Here is a 20,222-nt window from a genome sequence, read left to right as displayed (position 1 = left end):
TCTTATTCTAACTTTTACCATTCTGTTTATTCTCAGACTTCTTCAAGAGCTGATAATGACAACTAGTGAATGTACTTTGCTAAGAATATCTCAAGGGATTGTGTTATATTTTTTACTCAGTTACGATTTCTTCAAGAACATTCACAGTGCTTTTCTGAACCACACTTAATAATGGTTGATCACTACAGTGCAAAGCTGATCCCTGCCAGATCACTTTCTAAAACAGTCTAGCAAGCCATTGCAGGCAAGAAGTAGTCTTCTAGAGAAGCCTCCTATTAAAATCAAAACAATACAATCCTACCCCCCATACTGAAATGAAATTACATTTCAGCTTATAAAAACACATGACTTTGCATTATGTATACTGCTGTTACGAAACCATCAATAAAATGCTTGTCCCTTATAATTGAATGAAAAAACCCTCTGCCTAAATGTGAACTTTTAATACCTTGTTCTCAACTGGACTGTAAATCAAGTTGTCTCAGGAAGCAGTTTGGATTCAGTCAAAGTAAAACTTCAAGGACTGTATTTAAGCAGTACCATTATTTAAAAGCTTATGGAGAAAGATCATCAAAATAATCTCTGGCATTTGCAATTCTCCTGACATTATAGCTTGCAGACATGTACAGGCCTAAAAGCTGTAGCATCATTTATTTAAACTATAGAAATTAGAATCTAAGATTTTTTGTGAGAAAAATTTGATAAAATACCTTTTCTTCTAATATGAATGACAGTTTGAAATTAAGTGTTATTCAAAGGATGTAAGACCACTGGAGTTTAATTTAATTATAATTTCACCGGGTTTTTGCAAGCTCAAAAGAAGGGATAGATTATTTTTTCAGCAGAACATGGACCTCTTCTTCAAAAAGAAGAATTGAAACTTGAACGAAACATTCAGGGAATGTTCCATTCAAGATGGCAACTATGTCTAAGTAAGTATATGTCATTCCTATCATAGAATCATAGAATGGTTCAGGTTGGAAGCGACCTTAAAGATCACTGAGTTCCAACCCCCCTGCCCTGGGCAGGGACACCTCCCACTAGACCAGGTTGCTCAAAGCCCCATCCAGCCTGGCCTTGACCACTTCCAGGGATGGGACATCCACAGCTTCCCTGGGCAACCTGTTCCAGTGCCTCATCACCCTCTTTACCTCTGTAATAGAAAGCTCTTTACCTCAGTCCGAAAAAGACAAGGAAAACTGTTTCCTTAAAATCCGCATATCCATTTTTTATCTGCTTGTCACTCCCTTGCTTTTTATGCTCGACTTGAATTTTTGTCCTACTTAAAGGAAGAAACTGTTTCTGGCAACAACCTGTCTTCTTACACCTCTGAGGAGACCTAGATCCATCTTGTCTTGTCATAGTAACGACAAAGCATAACAGTTTGATGTTGATGGGAAGGCACAAATTCTGTCCACAGAAATATAACTAACTGTAATGTTTTCAAAGAAATTTTGTGGTTTTGGTTTATGTGACAAGGCTCTGGTAAGGGAGACCACAGTGGTGGCTTCTGTGAGAAGACACTAGGAGCTGCCCCCATCTTGGACAGAGCCAGCTCCAGCTGCCAGTCCTGCTGCCTTCTTTCTTTATGCAGAAAGAAAATCAACAAGAATTTGTATAGTTTCATTCATATTTACTGAAGAAACCACATAGAACTCTAAGGAGAATTATTAAAGACTAGCTAAATTGCAATTGAAGTTTAGGAACTGAAAATCATGAACACTTTTTTCTCTTATCACAAAATTTAAAGCAAATCAACATGTTTTTTTTGTTCATTCAGAATTATTCACTATGTTTTCAGAAAAATACATTGAAAGAAAATATTCCTAATAGAAATGCCTCTATTGGATTGGTGGATTGGGCATGTGTGGCAGAAAATACTCCATATCCTTCTTTCCAGATACCTGCATGTAAACACAAGGTTTCTTTCCCAAGTTACAAGACTTTTCAGAAGGAAAATGTCCTGTCCACCTCCAATATTTCTGGTTCATGTCAGACTTACTCCAAATCCTTTTATATTTATCAAAAGTAAACTGGAAATATGTATTATTTTATGCAAGCTGAAAATAACAACACTGATTTAAATGGAAAGCAAAAGGCAGATACAGCTAAGCATCCGCTCTGCACGTTCAAACAGAGCAGTGGTGTATGTTCTATCTTCTCCCACGCGCTGCAGAGATAGAAGGCAAACACTCATTTCTCAAATCACCAGTCCACAGGGATCCAAAGGGCAATACTGTAGCCTGCACTTCTAATAGCACGACCATGCCCTGTTTTACAGATAAACAACTTGCCTCATTTCAAGCATCTATTAATTAAAATCTCCAGTATAGATTTTTCCTTCAAGGAAACCCTTCGTGAACCTACTACACTGCTGCTAACAAATTCCAATTTACACTTCAAGACCAGACCACAAAGCATAATAATGTATTTAAAAAAAAAATATAATCCAGTTCTCAGTTTATCTTCCTTTTATAAATTAGGTTTAATTGGATGTTTTTTAAACCAATTTTGAATTATTCCTTTTTAAATTGTCCAGGTTTGTATATTTATTAATATGATAAAAGTGATTAAGATTATTAATAATGTACAACACTTCTCATCTCTGATGGAAGGGATTAACAGTAAAGCAGAGATTAGTCAAGAGGCATTTTTAGTTTCCTTGTGAGACCTCAAATTGGGGTTCAAATACTACTTAAGCATTGAGCTGTCCACACTGGGATAAATTCTGTTGTAGGCAACAGACTTCATTCTTGCTGTATTTTTTCCTCATATTTCTAGATCTACTTTTCCTTTCCCCACCCTTCCCTACCCCCACTCCCCTTTCTCATACACCGTTTTTTACAGAACATCTTGCAAAAGACCTCAGTGGTGAGCCTCTATTTATATCCATGTCTGAAATAAGCTCTAATACTCTAATAGTTTGTACAATGTTTTTACAGTGTTTTATGTCCGTTGGTACCCCATAAAAAACACTGGGTCCTGTTATTAAGTTAGAATAAATCAGTATAAGCTTCTTGTCTACAGAACTCTATTGGCTTGCATTTGCTGTAAATTTCTCCAGCCCTTTCTTTGGTGATATACAAAACTGCATCCCACTGCTGAAACTTGGGGCTACATAAAATGCAGTGATCGTGCAGAGATCCAACACTTCTCGAACTTATAATTGCTGTAGTTTAAACCTCTGAGTTTCAGGTCTGAAGGGATCCCAAATAATTCAGTGAAAACCTGGCTAAAAAAATGTCAAGCTCCACATAACTTTCTGCCAAAAAGTACACAGAACTTTGAGTTTAATACAAGGTCAACATAAAAATGTGATTTAGTGATTTTTTTACCTATCTATTTATCCTCGATCCCAGTTAAAAGACAGAGGGAGATCAAGGACACAGAAAGTATCCATGATAACCCCACAAAGTAAGGGACTGCCTGGGGTACAGAATCCTTGGCATCAGACAATCACGATCCATTATGCCTGGAAATATGAAGAAGAAAAAGGGATGGTGGTGCCTCTTCCCTGGGGCTGATAACAGAGCAGGGTAACTTGTGCTGTATCCACAGCAAAGGACTTGCATCAGAAAGAGCCATCCAATACATAGGAGATATTTATCTTTTCAAACTGATGACAAATGCTATAACAAACTCGTTTAGCAGAAGTGTCGCCCACAGAAAGCTCTGGATTTCCTCAATCTGTCCAGAACAGCAAAGAGCTCAAACTTGAATCCCTCAGAGTAACAGCTTTCGCAAGCAAGGTGACCAGGTTTCTAAGAGGATCAGTTGAAGCTGCTGCCATCACTTGCCATGTACATTCCCATTTGGGGGATTTTAACACTTGTTTCTCAGATTAGCCCTGAGTCAGGAATCAGCATTAAATTCACACATGCAGAAAGACCAAGTGCAGAACTGATAAATTGGTGAAGTGGTGCTTGTATCCTGGCTTTCCATGTGCATAGACATATCAAAACTCGGGCTGTTTCACATATTTCACCCAGCATGTTTAAACCACTAAAACTTGTCAGATCAGAACTAGTACCTTCAAAGCAAACTTCTGCTCTGAAATAATATTGAGGATGACTCATGCCTAAGAAACTTATGGTCTTTTGTGATTTCATTTCTTTAGCAAGGAGAAAATCAATAAGAAACCAGAGTCACATTTTAAGATTAGGATAAATATGTCTGTTACTATTCCCCTGACTTGATTCCACACCCTCCCTCTTTGATGTGGACGAACAGCTGTAAATAAAGGTTTCTGCTTTGGACTTGAAACCTTGCAGAAGTATATTTCTCTGAGCTTGACAGTTAACACACAGAGTTGTGGACTAGCAGCACAGTTTTATTCAGGCTGTGTGTCTCAGATGAGCTAAATACAGAGCGAGGACAAAACTAGGATATACTGCAAAGAGAACAAACAGAAAAACAAGTGAAAAACCTTAAAGGAAAGAACTCTTTGGAAAGAAACTTACAGAATTGGAAATAATATGCACTTGAATTGAATGGAATGGAAAAAATAAAAGTGTGGGATTATAGAAGTGCTTCAAGGTCCTTGGTTAATATAAAAAGTCAAAGGATTTACAGAAGTGAGTTATGCAACTGTGCCTATATTTGCTCTGTCTTCCACTCCTTCCCAGTTCCTATTTCTGCTTATGTAAGCTCCACTTGGCCACTAAAAGTGTTTTACTGGGCAATTTTTTTCTCATACTTATATGCTGGGTTAAATACCATATTATTTCTACATATTACATACTATATATAAATGCATATGTATGCATACCAGATTAGGTGAAAGCAATATATGAAAACTACATTTTCTGTTACAGAAATAATGTTTCAGTTCAATCCTATGTCACTGATGAAACCAGACACATAAATACACATTATTTCTTCACTCAGAGATTTCTGTGAAAAAGTTCATATTTTTTTTTTAACTTTGGAAAAGGCATGGAATCAATTTATGTTTTTCACGAATAGTAGCTATTCAGAATATACAAACTGAGAAATGTTGACACATCTGCCATCAACTTGTAGAAGAGGACTACCAGTTCCTTCATCTTTCTTATTCTAACTTTTACCATTCTGTTTATTCTCAGACTTCTTCAAGAGCTGATAATGACAACTAGTGAATGTACTTTGCTAAGAATATCTCAAGGGATTGTGTTATATTTTTTACTCAGTTACGATTTCTTCAAGAACATTCACAGTGCTTTTCTGAACCACACTTAATAATGGTTGATCACTACAGTGCAAAGCTGATCCCTGCCAGATCACTTTCTAAAATGGTCTAGCAAGCCATTGCAGGCAAGAAGAACTCTTCTAGAGAAGCCTCCCATTAAAATCAAAACAATACAATCCTACCCCCCATACTGAAATGAAATTACATTTCAGCTTATAAAAACACATGACTTTGCATTATGTATACTGCTGTTACGATTTCAGCTTATAAAAACACATGACTTTGCAGATTAATTACTTAAGATAGTTTCATTCCCAAAGACCGTGCCATTATGTGTACTGCTGTTACCAAACCATCAATAAAATGCTTGTCCCTTATAATTGAATGAAAAAACCCTCTGCCTAAATGTGAACTTTTAATACCTTGTTCTCAACTGGACTGTAAATCAAGTTGTCTCAGGAAGCAGTTTGGATTCAGTCAAAGTAAAACTTCAAGGACTGTATTTAAGCAGTACCATTATTTAAAAGCTTATGGAGAAAGATCATCAAAATAATCTCTGGCATTTGCAATTCTCCTGACATTATAGCTTGCAGACATGTACAGGCCTAAAAGCTGTAGCATCATTTATTTAAACTATAGAAATTAGAATCTAAGATTTTTTGTGAGAAAAATTTGATAAAATACCTTTTCTTCTAATATGAATGACAGTTTGAAATTAAGTGTTATTCAAAGGATGTAAGACCACTGGAGTTTAATTTAATTATAATTTCACCGGGTTTTTGCAAGCTCAAAAGAAGGGATAGATTATTTTTTCAGCAGAACATGGACCTCTTCTTCAAAAAGAAGAATTGAAACTTGAACGAAACATTCAGGGAATGTTCCATTCAAGATGGCAACTATGTCTAAGTAAGTATATGTCATTCCTATCATAGAATCATAGAATGGTTCAGGTTGGAAGCGACCTTAAAGATCACTGAGTTCCAACCCCCCTGCCCTGGGCAGGGACACCTCCCACTAGACCAGGTTGCTCAAAGCCCCATCCAGCCTGGCCTTGACCACTTCCAGGGATGGGACATCCACAGCTTCCCTGGGCAACCTGTTCCAGTGTCTCACCACCCTCTTTACCTCTGTAATAGAAAGCTCTTTACCTCAGTCCGAAAAAGACAAGGAAAACTGTTTCCTTAAAATCCGCATATCCATTTTTTATCTGCTTGTCACTCCCTTGCTTTTTATGCTCGACTTGAATTTTTGTCCTACTTAAAGGAAGAAACTGTTTCTGGCAACAACCTGTCTTCTTACACCTCTGAGGAGACCTAGATCCATCTTGTCTTGTCATAGTAACGACAAAGCATAACAGTTTGATGTTGATGGGAAGGCACAAATTCTGTCCACAGAAATATAACTAACTGTAATGTTTTCAAAGAAATTTTGTGGTTTTGGTTTATGTGACAAGGCTCTGGTAAGGGAGACCACAGTGGTGGCTTCTGTGAGAAGACACTAGGAGCTGCCCCCATCTTGGACAGAGCCAGCTCCAGCTGCCAGTCCTGCTGCCTTCTTTCTTTAAAAGATATCCGGTAAAGTTTATTTGCTGAATAGCAGCTAAAACTATGTATGTCCCTGGTTTTCATCAGCATAAAAAGTCTTTGCACTTCAAGATCTTTAGGGAGAGAACACATCTCTATGTGGTCTGTATACCTTGACATATACTACATAAATGAATAATTATCTCCTGCATTTCAGAGGAGATACTAGCAGATTAAAATTCCTATATTTCAGAAAAGTCCTTTTCCTGATTAAATTCCTGTCAACAGTCAGCGTGGTACTAAGAGAAAAACAAGCCTTTGGAGGTTGAAATTGTTAGTTCAGGAAAACTATAGAAAGAAGAGTGACACCCATGAAAGCAGTGCAGATTTTCAAAGGAGAAAAAAGACCAGAGCCTAGCACAGTTACAGTTTTATAAAATACATATTTATACATACACACATTTATATATAGTTTCTACCTCCTCACAAATTTGCATATTTTCATTCTATTCAGCAACGGTGACCACGAATCTTAGCATCCTTCCTACCATATTAGTAGTATGAAAGCAGCTCTGAGGAGGTAGTGACAGATGTGTCATTAAAAATGTGAACTCGAGTGCTGGCCCCAAGCTGTCGCTGGGTTGTGGCACCGAGGTCTCCTCTAATTGGTTATGCAGCTGCATTCGGATCCCTGGGAGTGCATCTGCAGCAAAGCAGGTGGGGAAATCAGTCACAGCACTCCTGTCAGCAGTTGTTCCAGGTTGCATATTTACAGCAAAACTCTCCCTCTGCACAGACAAAACAAAACAAAACAAACCCAGAAAACCAACACTCACACACACCGCCACCACCAAGAAAGCTAAAGCACTGAATCCAGTCTGGAACCTTAGTTTTATGGGTTTGAGTGATCGTTCATGCTATGATCCTACTGCACTGAGGTCAGAAGTGAGGCCCCCTGTTTCCTAATTCTTCCACGTATTGTCCGTTTGCACCCCTTTTCACAAATAAAAAAAAAAAAATTAAACAACAATTGGCAACAATTAAAAAAAGAATCAGAAAAAAGTCCTATGAATGCATTACCAGATGAATTTCTAAATCAAATTGATGGTACCCAATCAAAGAAAAATAAAATTATGATGTCAGAAATCTCCCAGGATATTACTGACCTAGGAAATGACTGAAGAAACTATACCATATATTAAAGCACAAATTTCATTGAAAGCTAAACATATCTCTTCATCTTAATGACAGGCTGTACAATTCTATGTCAAGACCCTCAAAATTTTGCTTAATACTAAACACATGCCTCAGCCATTACTGCCTTCTAATTTTCAGGTAGTGATTTTTATTCTTATAATTCTTATATGCTTTGATCAGTTGAGACTCTGGCATACCTGATTTCCTTTATATAAACAACAAGAGCTTCCACCACCACTAGACAGTTCCCTGGGCACATGGTCTGTAATCAAACATTTGTTTGATTGTTTTGATTTATTTACTCTTGCCTCAGTTGGATTTCAGGAATTGAGCTGCTTGTACTCCCACCCTGGAGGGATGCACATAATGACTCACTTTGTTCAATCTCTTCAAGGCATCCCAAAGTCAATGCTATACAATTAGGGTCAGGCAGGGGGGTGGGGGGGGAAAGTCAACCATTTTACCAACAGCACACAACTAAAGACTGTACTTAAACTTGTTGAACTGTCTGAAAGCTATTTTAAACTTGTTCAGCCAGTCTCAGTCTCCTGAAAACAATACTATAGTTCCAGTCCTGCTGTTCTGCATGCGCTACTACCAAAATACAAATACAAAAAATGTCACTAACCATTTTCATTGTAGATCCGTATTTTTCCCCCAAAATACATGGATATATCTGACATTCTCCTCCCCCTCCCCACAACTTAAATAAAAAGCTTAAATTCTGCAAATAGTGATTTACTAGATTACAAATTAGAGTTTGGATATGGGTTCAGGCATTTCACAGCTCTTACCAAATTTACAAAATGTGACTAGATGCAGCAAGAAGTAGGCTTCTCTGAATTTCTCCACCTCCCCCCTTCCCTTTTTTCTTTTATTCCAAGTATGTGTAAAAGTACTACGAGAACTGACTCTTTTTTGCATCTGCATGAATCTAGGGCACGGCGGGGGGAAGTGGGGAAAGACTACTGTGGAAAGCTAGGAGTAATAGAGAAAAGAATGAGCCAAAACTCCTAATAATAAGCAGCTCCAAACAGCTGGATATATCCAGGATACGTACCCAGAGCTGTGACTGCTCTTACTGTATTTTCTGAGCCTTTGAAAGTAGGAGCAAAATCTCAGGTCTTGAGCCATTCTTAAGCATTAAGAATGCTTTATTTCAGTTTTGTGCCAGAAGCTAGTAAAAATTAATAGCACTTTTTGCTCATGGTAGATTTTTTTTATTTATTTTATTACTTTATGAATAAATTTGTTCTTAATAATTTTCTCTGCAGGGAACAGGAAGACATTTGTTTTCATAAGGAGCATTTTTCTTTCCTGGGGGTCCCAATAGCTACATAATAATAATTTAAAAAAAAAAGAAAGCTTTGAAAGAATATAAAAAGTTTTAAAAGAAGGATATATACATTTCTCTCACTGTGAAATATCATCTTTTTTTTCCAAGTACTGATAGCCAATCGGTTCTTTCAATTCCCCAGCATTTCAAGAACAGCATGAGATTTGCAAAGGCAAGAGAAAACAATACAGAGCGAAAAGTACTGATTAACTTGTGGTGGCTCATTGAGTCAGAATGTGGTTCCCTACTGCGCTGCCTCTAAAAATCTTAAATCATCTTTCCCTCCTCCTAGAAACATGCAGAATAATTTCATCTCTCAAGGTAACAAAGTTGATTCCTTTGTTCCAAAGTAAAAAGGTTAAAAAGTTTCTTATGGGTGGAGGATCTTGATACATTGCATTTTTTATTGTAAAATCTAACTAAGGAATCCAGCTGTACATCACTAAACACAGCTATTTCTTACAAAATAGCCCCACAGGTTCATGCTGAGAAAATATGTTCTACCCGGTCCAATTTTACTGCTATTTTCTTTACTACTGGCTCCAGCTTTTAATTGCTAAATGGTATCCAAAGGGTGGAGGTCTGATAATTTTACACCTTGCCCCCATTTATTTTTATTCTTTTTATTTTAAGTACTGATCTGAATAATCCTAATTCATTAAATGAATATATATATGGTATAGTGGTGGGTTGACCCTGGCTGGCTGGCAGGTGCTCACCAAAGCAGCTCTATCACTCCCCTCCTCAGCTGCACAGGAATGAAAATATATGAAGAAATGAGGGTTGTGGTCAGTTTACCACTTGTTGTTCTCTGCCGCTCCTCCCTTTCCAGGGGGAGGACTCCTCACACTCTTCCCCTGCTCTGGTGTGGGGTCCCTCACACAGAAGACAGTCCTCCACGAACTTCTCCAACATGGGTCTTTCACACAGCCAGCAGTTCTTCATGAACTGCTCCAGCACGGGTCTCTTCCATGGGGTGCAGTCCTTCAGGAACAGACTGCTCCAGTGTAGGGCCCCCACAGGGTCACAGGTCCTGCCAGTAAACATGTTCCAGCGTGGGCTCCTCCATCCATGGGGCCATAGGTCCTGCCAGGAGCCTGCTCTAGCTTGGGATTTCCCACAGGGTCACAGCCTCTTTCAGGCACATCCACCTGCCCAAGATCCTTGAAGCATCACCACAAAGAAACAACATTCTCTAACAACTGGGAACTCTCATGATTTTCAGTATTTATTGCCCTCTTTCAGTAGGAGTTGTTTAAATTTTCACCAGTTTCTTGAGATATTTATTCAAAAAGTAAGGTATTACTACTTAAATTACTTTATTACTACTATGATTAATCTTGGTGGGATAGAAGGGGAACACAGAGACAGTTCTGTTACATCTTTCATGTATGCTACCATGTTTGGTTTTCCCTTTCTTTTTCTGTTTCTTGATAACACGTTACATATTCCTGTTTGGAAAATACCATCATAGAGACTGTGTCTCCAAATCATCTGTATTAATGAGTTTTTCTTCCCTAACTCTCCCTCTCTTTTCCCCACTTTTACTCTTCCCTTCCTACAAAGTTTCTTCATTCTCTGTGGTTGTCTTCACTTCTTTTCCAGGCATTTGAGTTTTGAGGAGCTTAATGTCAGCTCCTTCCTTGTTTCACCTAGTAGATGCATGTGATCTGTTATTTTTAAACTTACACTTTTGTTAATACATCTGTCTGCATTTCTGTTAATTGGTCAAATTCTGTCTTTTTACTACCAGCTGATTCTAATTATTCAGCTGATGTATAAATTAATTCTTTTATGTTCCCTACAGGATGAACAAAGGACAATGAAAGCCAGAAAGTCTCTTTGGGTGTCTCCATCTACTGTCCTGCAAGTTAGAAAGGACCTTTAATAGATTTTTCCACTGTTCATTCTTCCCCCATCCAGCCTCCATTCCCTTTCCATTTGAAGTTTGCAAACAAAACCTTGCAAGCACTTTGTAGTCCATCCTGAACTAAACTCTCTGCTCAAGAACATCCTTCTCCACTTCCAAACTCCACCACTCCAGAGCTGGGTTCATCCACAAGAAGGGCTAAAAGTTAGGTATAATCCTGATCCCTTGGCAACAGAGGAGAGTTACAGACTTCATTGATCAAATCCTGCCATTTCCATGCCCACTCCTCTCATTATCATCATTTTCCAACACTGGGCAGACGTTGTCCCACACCTAGCTTTCTGAGAAGAACAACTACTCACTTTTCTGCACGGTTTTAACAAACACAAGATGGCACTTACCAAAAACGTGGCTGGTGAAATGGATGCTGCTAATAGTGACCAACCTTTTTTTGAAATATCTTTCCATAACAACACTGTGTCCTTGGTTTCTAAAGGGGAGACTGTTGCGCAGCTACAGCTATTAGAAGCTGATGTTGTTGGCCTCTCAGTTCAATCAACTTCTCAGTAAAGCTCAAGTTGGGAAAACCCTACACAGTCATTTTATTTACTGACATCTGTACTACCTTATTTTTCATGACTTCAGGAGCTATAACTAAAAAACCAAGAACACAAACTTGCTTTAAGTCTTAAAATGTGTGTTTGCATATACAAACATATATAAACATATTCCATCCAAGCATATATCTGTGTGTGTTTACACATATACATAGACGTGCTTACTGTTATAGGACTAATAAATACACAGTGATCCTAATGTGTCTTATTAGTCTATTACCTAAATTCCCAGCTCTGTAGCTCTCCCATGTATGTCAAGTATCATCTCTTACAGTGTAGCGAGTCTTACTAATTTCAATAGGCGTTCTTACAGTATGATACATCACAAATAAAGGTCTAGAAATCAGGCACTAGAATAACACAACACTAATTAAGCCCAGCTAAAAAATGAAAGGAGTTTCTGAAGTTTGCTGTCATTAGCTATATCAGAAGAGAGAAATGACAAACTGTTGTCTTGGGAATATGACATTAAAGCACAAAAATATTAAATTAAACATGGTTCTGCTTTGGTAAATGTCAACAACTACCTCGGTGGGAGAATGACAGGCCTCTGGCAGAGGAATTCAGTATAAAAGAACAGATTTCAAAAAGAATCTGTTTTATTCTTTAAAAGGAACCGTCAACACAAGTCACAAAGGATGACAGACAGAAACGAGATTAGTAACAGCCTTTTAAAAAACCTGTCATCCTAGGAAATCAATAGGAAATCACTAACTAATAAATGATAGCATCTGCTATCACGGGATTTAGTGTTACACAACCTTATTTCCTGATTTCATTAAAAACAATAAAGATATTTATCATTTTAGGAAGACATAGAAGCAACGTTACTGGACTGTGTTACAACCTCCATAAATAAAAAAATAACTCCTATACAAACATCTCTCAAAATTAAGGATCATTTCAAAGAAAAAGACAGTAATAAGATAACAGACTTTATGGTTCTTATTATCAGGGCAGTCAGTTTGGGCCCTGTTCTGTGTCAGATTCTGCACAAACACCATATATTTAAAAAAAAAAAAAAAAGGTATATATGTCAACACTGGATACATGAGGTGTGCAATGTACTTTATCCAGTTCAGATATCTTTTGCACAAGTAGCACTCCACTTCATAAAATAACCCAAAACAATAAGCAGAAATTCTGTATCTAACATTCCACTAGTTCAAATCAGAACTCACATCTAATCCCTTTTAGATATTGAAGCCTTCACAGAACATCAGATTTCTGGACCTTGTTATCCTCTTTTCCAATCTTTAAATCTACAATGACATCCATAAATCTATAAAAGCTACTGAGATTGAATCTAATAACCCAAAAATATATAATGAATTTCTAGCTTGTCATTTTACTCTCCATTTACTCAAAGTCAGCCTAGGTCTAATGTTCTACTCTAGTTAGCTAAACTGACGTGTACAAACCTATGTACAAGTGTGGGTGGCGGGGAAACAAAGACTGCTGAGCCAAAAATAAATTCTTAAGATATACATCTTAATAGCACCTATACTTAACCCCGATTTACCAGGCACACGTCTTATATGTCATACACTTTTATAAGACACTGCTGTCTGATCACATGCAGATCAGAAAGCAGCACAATAAGACAACAGAGAGAAAATTAAATAAGTTCAAGTGCTTGTGTCTTCTCTTCTTCACTACAGTTGTCAATATTTTCGTACGCATACATACCCACCCAAACACAGTAATATCAGCTAAAAAATAAAGTTGAGAAAAACAAATTCAATGTGTGAATGCATCTAAAAGTTATTGCAATTTACAAAAAGAATTTACCACTCACATACTATCTTGAATAATGACTTTTTTCAACTTATACTTGAGATACCAAATAATGTCCTATTAAAATACATAGTAATTTATTATTTTCACACCACTGAACCAAGACTGTTCTTGCAGTGATACTAAATTAGTTGTTCATTTTTCAGATTAGCTAGCAGATCTTTCAAACATGCAAGCTGAAGATGAAATAAATAACATTTAGGGTAACATACCCAAATGTTATCTTTCACCCATGAGATAATAGTTACCAGGTAGAAAGTTCTGCCAATACAAGGCATTCTGTGAGCACTAACTAGTCCAATTCACTTAAAATTATCTATTTGTTATATGCTTTCATTAACAGCATAGATTTTTTTAGGGATTTTTCCTTTCATTGTATTAGGAAGAAGGTCCATGATAATTTCCAATGTGGGATCTCTAGGGAGAGTGTCAAAGAGGTGACAGACAGCAGTAAGTGCAGTACTGTCAATATTATCATCCTATGCAGCTATTTCTATATGCCACCTCACATAAGAGCAAATGGCCTTTTTATTCAGCTTGGGGTTAACTTAGGCGATATATGTAAATATATTTTGCTTTTATTTCCTCAGACTATCTACTTTGGTGGCAAGTACAAAGGATGAACTGCGACTGATGAAAAGTGGTAGCCTGTTATATTACAAAATACATATCTCATACACAAGACCTTGTAAAAGGAATGTCACTCTAAATGCAAGATATCGTTGGCTAAATAGCGTTGTAATTGCTAATTTGGCAGAAATATGGTTTTAATGAAGCTGGAAGAAAAATCCTTATCTACTGATGTAGTTGAAAACTATGAGCTGAGAAACAATTACTTAATCTGAAATGAGATTTGTTACATAAATCCATATAAAGCAATTGCTAAAGGATTTCTATTTCTTTACCCTCTATTAGTTTTCTTACATCAGCCGAGAGACCCCTTAAAATGGAAAAAACGTCAGTGTAATTATCAAATGTTAAGGCCTCGGAAAATTTCTTGCTTCCTAAGATACCACTGATTTTAAGAGTGTTAACTCTCTGTTTTGTTTCCTTTTCTCATGAACAATAATCCATTTGCTGAATGAGACCCTTTCTTGCCTTTTCAAATTCCAGAGACATTTTGCTAATTACAGCATTCACCATGATGTGAAATGAATTTGCACTCTCCAGACCATTGTCATGTGTTCTGAGAGGGAAGGATCAAAAGTTAGTTCCAGCTCATTAGCTAACTAGAAGCTCAACGTAGAGTAAGAAGAAACAGGAAAAGGGGGTGTGGAGAGTGTGTGTGGGTGGTTGGTGGGAGAGAGAGAGAGAGGAAAAAAGACATCTGACAAAATCAGCAATGTATCTCTTAAGTGAAAGTACAATTTTTGCAACCCTACACAGATTACCTGTGTACCCCCTACACGTAAGATGAGGAATCATATCTCTTTTTTCTACATTTCTACATTAAATTCAAAGCATAAAAGTAGTTTTGCCTTGGGAAATAGTAAATAAGAAAAAAACCCTCAACTTTAATTCAGACATGGACCCCAAAACTTGGCTTATAACAAGAGTTTATATTAACTAGCAGGCTCCTTTTAAGCCTTTAAAGCTGGAATAAAAATTCTGGTTATCTTCCAAAATACACAGGAAAAACATCTGTTGACATCAGTGTGATTTAACTGATGTCCCCATGCATGTAACTCACTGTTCTTTCTTCTAGTAAGGCCAGAAATCATACAGCAATATGTAGAGCATTTGACATTTGTTAGAAGAGCACCGACTCTTTCAATATTTTGAACCGGTTAATAATTTAGCATTCTTCACATTTATACATTAACTCCTTGACACAGCTCAAGCAACTATGAAATTAGTACAAAAATTCCAAAACGCTCAGCTGATTTTTGGGTTATCGTTTGTAATCCTACCATTCACTCATTGTTTGCATCTTTTTGGAGAGCGCTGTCTTCTGGGCACAAAAAGAAGAAAAAAGCCTGCTCAAGCAGTTGGTGTCTGGGCTCCAGTCTGCAAGTCTCAGACTCAGACTTTTCTCATCAAACAGATATCTATCAGCAAAGGCACTGCCTTCAGGATTTAAGAAAACCTGCATACACTGCTTATTAGGAGCCCCTATAAGTCCAGAAAGATTAAGACCATTTGCAGAGGGCATCCCAACATGACAAATGGAGTGCATCATTCAAGCACGTGCAGCTCAACTGCATGGCAACAGTGCAGTGGATCCTCTGAGCAAATACCATTGTTCCCTATGTGTTTTAGCAGCAGTTTTAGAGCAACCTGAGATGAGAGAAGAGCTAGTTGGAAAAAGAAATAGGAAAAAATCACATTCCATTTGCTTTCTGTGTGGGGCCCTGGACTGTGATTTTACCATACATTGCAGATTCTCCCTGCAAAGAATTGCACTGGAGAGAAAAAAAACCCCATAAACCAACAGTAACAACAAACCAGAAAGGTAAGGAAGTAAAAATAGTCTTAAGACATATTTTTAAACTGATAATTCTAGCCATATTTAGAGAAAAAAATAAACAAAATGGCAATAGGTCTGGGCAAAAGAATAATTTTATATGTTAAAAATTAAATTCACGATGCTACAACACTACAAGTGTTGCAGCAGCTATATCATATCTCTTTTGTAAGACTTTAAAGGCCCTACCTATTTCTGTTACAAATGCATGGTATTTATAAACTTCTATGGATTTTATTTGCGTATCTCTAGTTTAGTGCTCTTCTTGGACTTAAATATTATAAATTTCCTGTATCTTTCCTTAAGTGTAACACAAAGAAAAATAATAATAAAGAACTGTTCCTATGGGTTCCTTTACGGTGTGCAAGTATAACCCAGTGATTACATCATCATCTGAAAATGCTTTGATATTCCTCCTAATTTCTATTTAGCAGTAATCTTGTCCAACAAATGGATACTCCTACTGAGGGAAATCATAGGATAACTCATCTCCCAGACTGAATGATACAATTCCAGTGGTTACATGTTTTTTTCCTCGAAAATACTATACATTTTTCTCCCTTGCCAGAAAGGTATCTTAAAGAGAACAGTTCATAGGCTGTAGGAAAGACCTGCTCAATTTTTGGCAAAATCCAGTGGGTGGGTGACTTTACCACAGTCTCCTTAGGGACAGACTGAGGGAAGTAGTGTACCCATTTCCACAATCAAAGTTGAGTCTGCCATTTCACTATCTTTGCCCAAAAGTAATTTCCTGCTTTGTTTTATTCAAGTTGCCTTTCCTGGGGCAATTTTTCCATTTGGCTTTTCAAAAGAATAAGAATTACCTCATACACATGTATCTGTTCTCTCTTGTTCTACATTGTTTTTCTCTACTGTGATAAGAAAACTAATTAAAATAGCTGATTCCTTCAAAAGAAAGAACTGGAAAGTTCTAAATACACTGAACTCCACTGATTGCAAGTCTTGATGTCAAAAACATTTTTCAAATATATTAAAGGAGAACTACGTTGGAACAGGCTGCCCAGGGAGGTGCTGGAGTCACCATCCCTGGCTGTGTTTAAGGGCCGTTTAGATGCAGTGCTAAGGGACATGGTGTAGGGGATGACTTTGTAGAGTAGGGGAGATGGTTGGACTCGATGATCCCAAGGGTCTCTTCCAACCTAGACGATTCTATGATTCTATGTTTGACTTTAGTTCTTGAGCTAATATAAATTAGCCATAGATGAAGGATGAAAAATGCTGAACATCCAGCATGGCCCTGAGCCTACACAATATTGTCCACTGGGCTATATAAAAACAAGATTTGAGTGAGAAGAAAAAGTTTTCCACGGTTCCAAAAACTTCAGTATGGTAATATAATGAAAGAGCAGCGTGCCAAGCAAAGACTGAACAATACATGATTTTTAGAACATAAAAACCCAACAAAGAAGTTTAGACACATAATTCCATTATCTGATATGTTTCATTTCTTTGTTACTTTTTAGAAAAATATTTTTTATATGTAAAAACATGCAGTTATTTTCTTCACCATCCCTGGAGGTATTTACGAAACATGTAGATGTGGCACTTCAGGGCGTGCTCTAGTGGCATGCTCCAGTGGCTGAGATTGTAGTGGGTTTTTTGGCATGCTCCAGTGGCTGAGATTGTAGTGGTTTGGTTTTTTTTTTGGTGTATGTGTGTGTGTATGGTTGGACTCTGTGATCTCAGAGGTCCTTTCCAACCATTATGATTCTGTGATTCTATGTTTTAGTCACAGACAATAGAATGGAGCCTTTACAATTCCCTTGATAGCATTCAGCCTATGGAATAGGGAATCAGGTATCACTCAGGACCACAGTAGGGCCCAGTTCTATTGTTCTTATACACACACACTCTCAGTGAAACAAGAGAAGAAATTTTCTGTAAATTAACACAAGGTGCTGGAGCAGTAAACCGATTATAATAGCTGGGAAAAAGTTTAAAGGTGTCTTTGAAACAATTTCATTTGGAAGAATGGAAAAATTATAGTAGGGCATTATATGCAATAAATATTAAAATGCTACTTAAAAAAATTCTTCAAGACTTTCTTCTCACTCACCAAAAAGTCAGACAACCTGTTGTGATCTATGTGCAGTCTGTAAAATACACAATCGTTAATGACTGGTGAGCGCTTCCATATTCCCACTAATTTTTTGCGAGTATCGAAGAAATTACTGAACTGAAAAGAAAGAGATTAAACTAAAAATTAAGTTCATCCATCACTCTTTATGAGCCATGAAAAAGTCTTCAGAGGGAATAAATCTTTGTGTGAGAGACTACTGCTGTTGAAAACTCTTCATGCTTGAAATGCACGAATACCTTAAAGCTTGTAAGCTGTTCTGTTGACATTTTGCTGTTTTGATTAAATTTCCTATGGTGCTTCATATAACGTGAAATTATAGTACATTGCTGTTATATTTCAAAAGTACCTTTGCTGTATAAACACATAAGTAGTCTACTTAAATTCTTAGATATATTACTGCTGGTCTGGAGCTCTTCTGAGTAGCAGTAATAGGCTTAAAAAGCATGTTCATTAGCACTGCTAACATACAACAGTAATTAGTAATTACAGCACTCTCTTTAGGTTCGAAATGTTCTTGGAGTTTCACAGATGCTTTTTTCCCCAAACAGAAAGAGGAGCTTAATCCCTTCAACCTAGTACTGCCAACTCCACCACTAAACCATGTCCCTAAGCGCCACATCTACTCGTCTTTTAAATAGCTCCAGAGATGGTGACTCAACCAGTTCCCTGGGCAGGCTGTTCCACATGCCATATACAATATTACTGCGAATTAGGTAAACAGAGGTATTTTAAAAACATGAATTGAAGTAACTTGCCAAGACCACAGCTGGAATCACCGTAAGAGTGAGATCTGAATCCAAGCTTCCTAGTTTTCAGTCTCTGCGTCAAGGCAGCAAGCAGGCTATGCCTGCAGGCTGGGCTTCAGCATAAAAAAAAAAAAGCAAGCATTATTTTTTCTAACAGCTTGATCAGAAATCTGCATGCAGTTAAACATTCTTCTCAATTTAGATGACCTGTAAAGCTGCCATGACTGACAATAATAGAATATATTATGAATCTTTACCTGCATAAAGAAGCTTTATTGTCAGTTAGAAGCGGCGTATTTTTAAACATAAGTGATTCTTGATAGAAAAGGCATCCTAAAGATTTACTTCCATAGTGGCAATAATTACCAAAGCAGATAGACAAGTTTCCTAAGAAAAACACAGCTAACACTACTTTCAGGAGAGCAATTCACAGTCCTCCTTTGTTGAAGCTTCATTGGTATGCATTTTGGTTTAGCAACACGGACTGAATTCACAACTTTAGTGACTGCAGATCCTGCCCTGTAACACACTGTGCGTCTCCAACTCTGACTAAGGTCAGTAGCAGCCCAAATTCTTTCAAGTGTTGCTGAGCATCTGGCAGGGTTGTGCCCAGTGAGAGGAAGAGTTTCAGAGAGTATCACCATCTACAGTTTCAGTAAGACTGATACTGTTTGTGTGAAAGTCTTAGATTAATATTATCACTTCCATGGAAACGCTGAAGTAAACTTTTCTGAATTGAAACACAAGAGTTAGAGGGCTTTGGACTCTTTCCAGACAAGAACTCCACTCTTTGCAAACACCGCTAGTTTCTTTCCCCTCAAAAACAAAGGAAAACAATTTCCTAAAAAGACAAATATTTGTTGATTAAGGCTGCATGATAAAACCTACTGATTTTCCTAAAAACAGGTGTGGGCTTTGAGCACTTACTACCATGACAGAAGAGGGGAGATGTTCTTCCTCAATAGGTTGCTTTGCACAAAAGACATAAAAGTTAACCTTGGCCAAAGCAATTTAACTTTCAAATAGCATTTGGCTCCAACAGATGCCTCATGTACAAAAACAGATGAAGAACCATTACAGAACTGCTCCTGGCTTGTCTATAAAACAGAACAAATAATGAAACAGGTGCCCTTATGCTTCACTGGCCACTGCTCAGGACTTCCCAAGCTAACATATCCCAGCACTAGCCAAAGGATAAGAATCCTTCAGATACTGCCTGTTTTAAGGTTCTTGGGACTGTGGTGACACACCATAAGTGTCTGGTAAAGCCACTCAGATTATGTATGAAACTCAAGGAAACCATTACTAGGATAACAATCCATACTTTTGTCAGTGCTTAAAAGAAGCCAAATACTCTTCTTCTGAATTACATCTCCTAGCAGAAAAATGCCCCAAAGCAAAACT

The sequence above is a fragment of the Calidris pugnax genome, unplaced genomic scaffold (genome assembly GCF_001431845.1).
Source record: "Calidris pugnax isolate Ruff unplaced genomic scaffold, ASM143184v1 scaffold177, whole genome shotgun sequence".
Taxonomy (NCBI): domain Eukaryota; kingdom Metazoa; phylum Chordata; class Aves; order Charadriiformes; family Scolopacidae; genus Calidris; species Calidris pugnax.
This window is presented reverse-complemented; position numbering follows the sequence as displayed.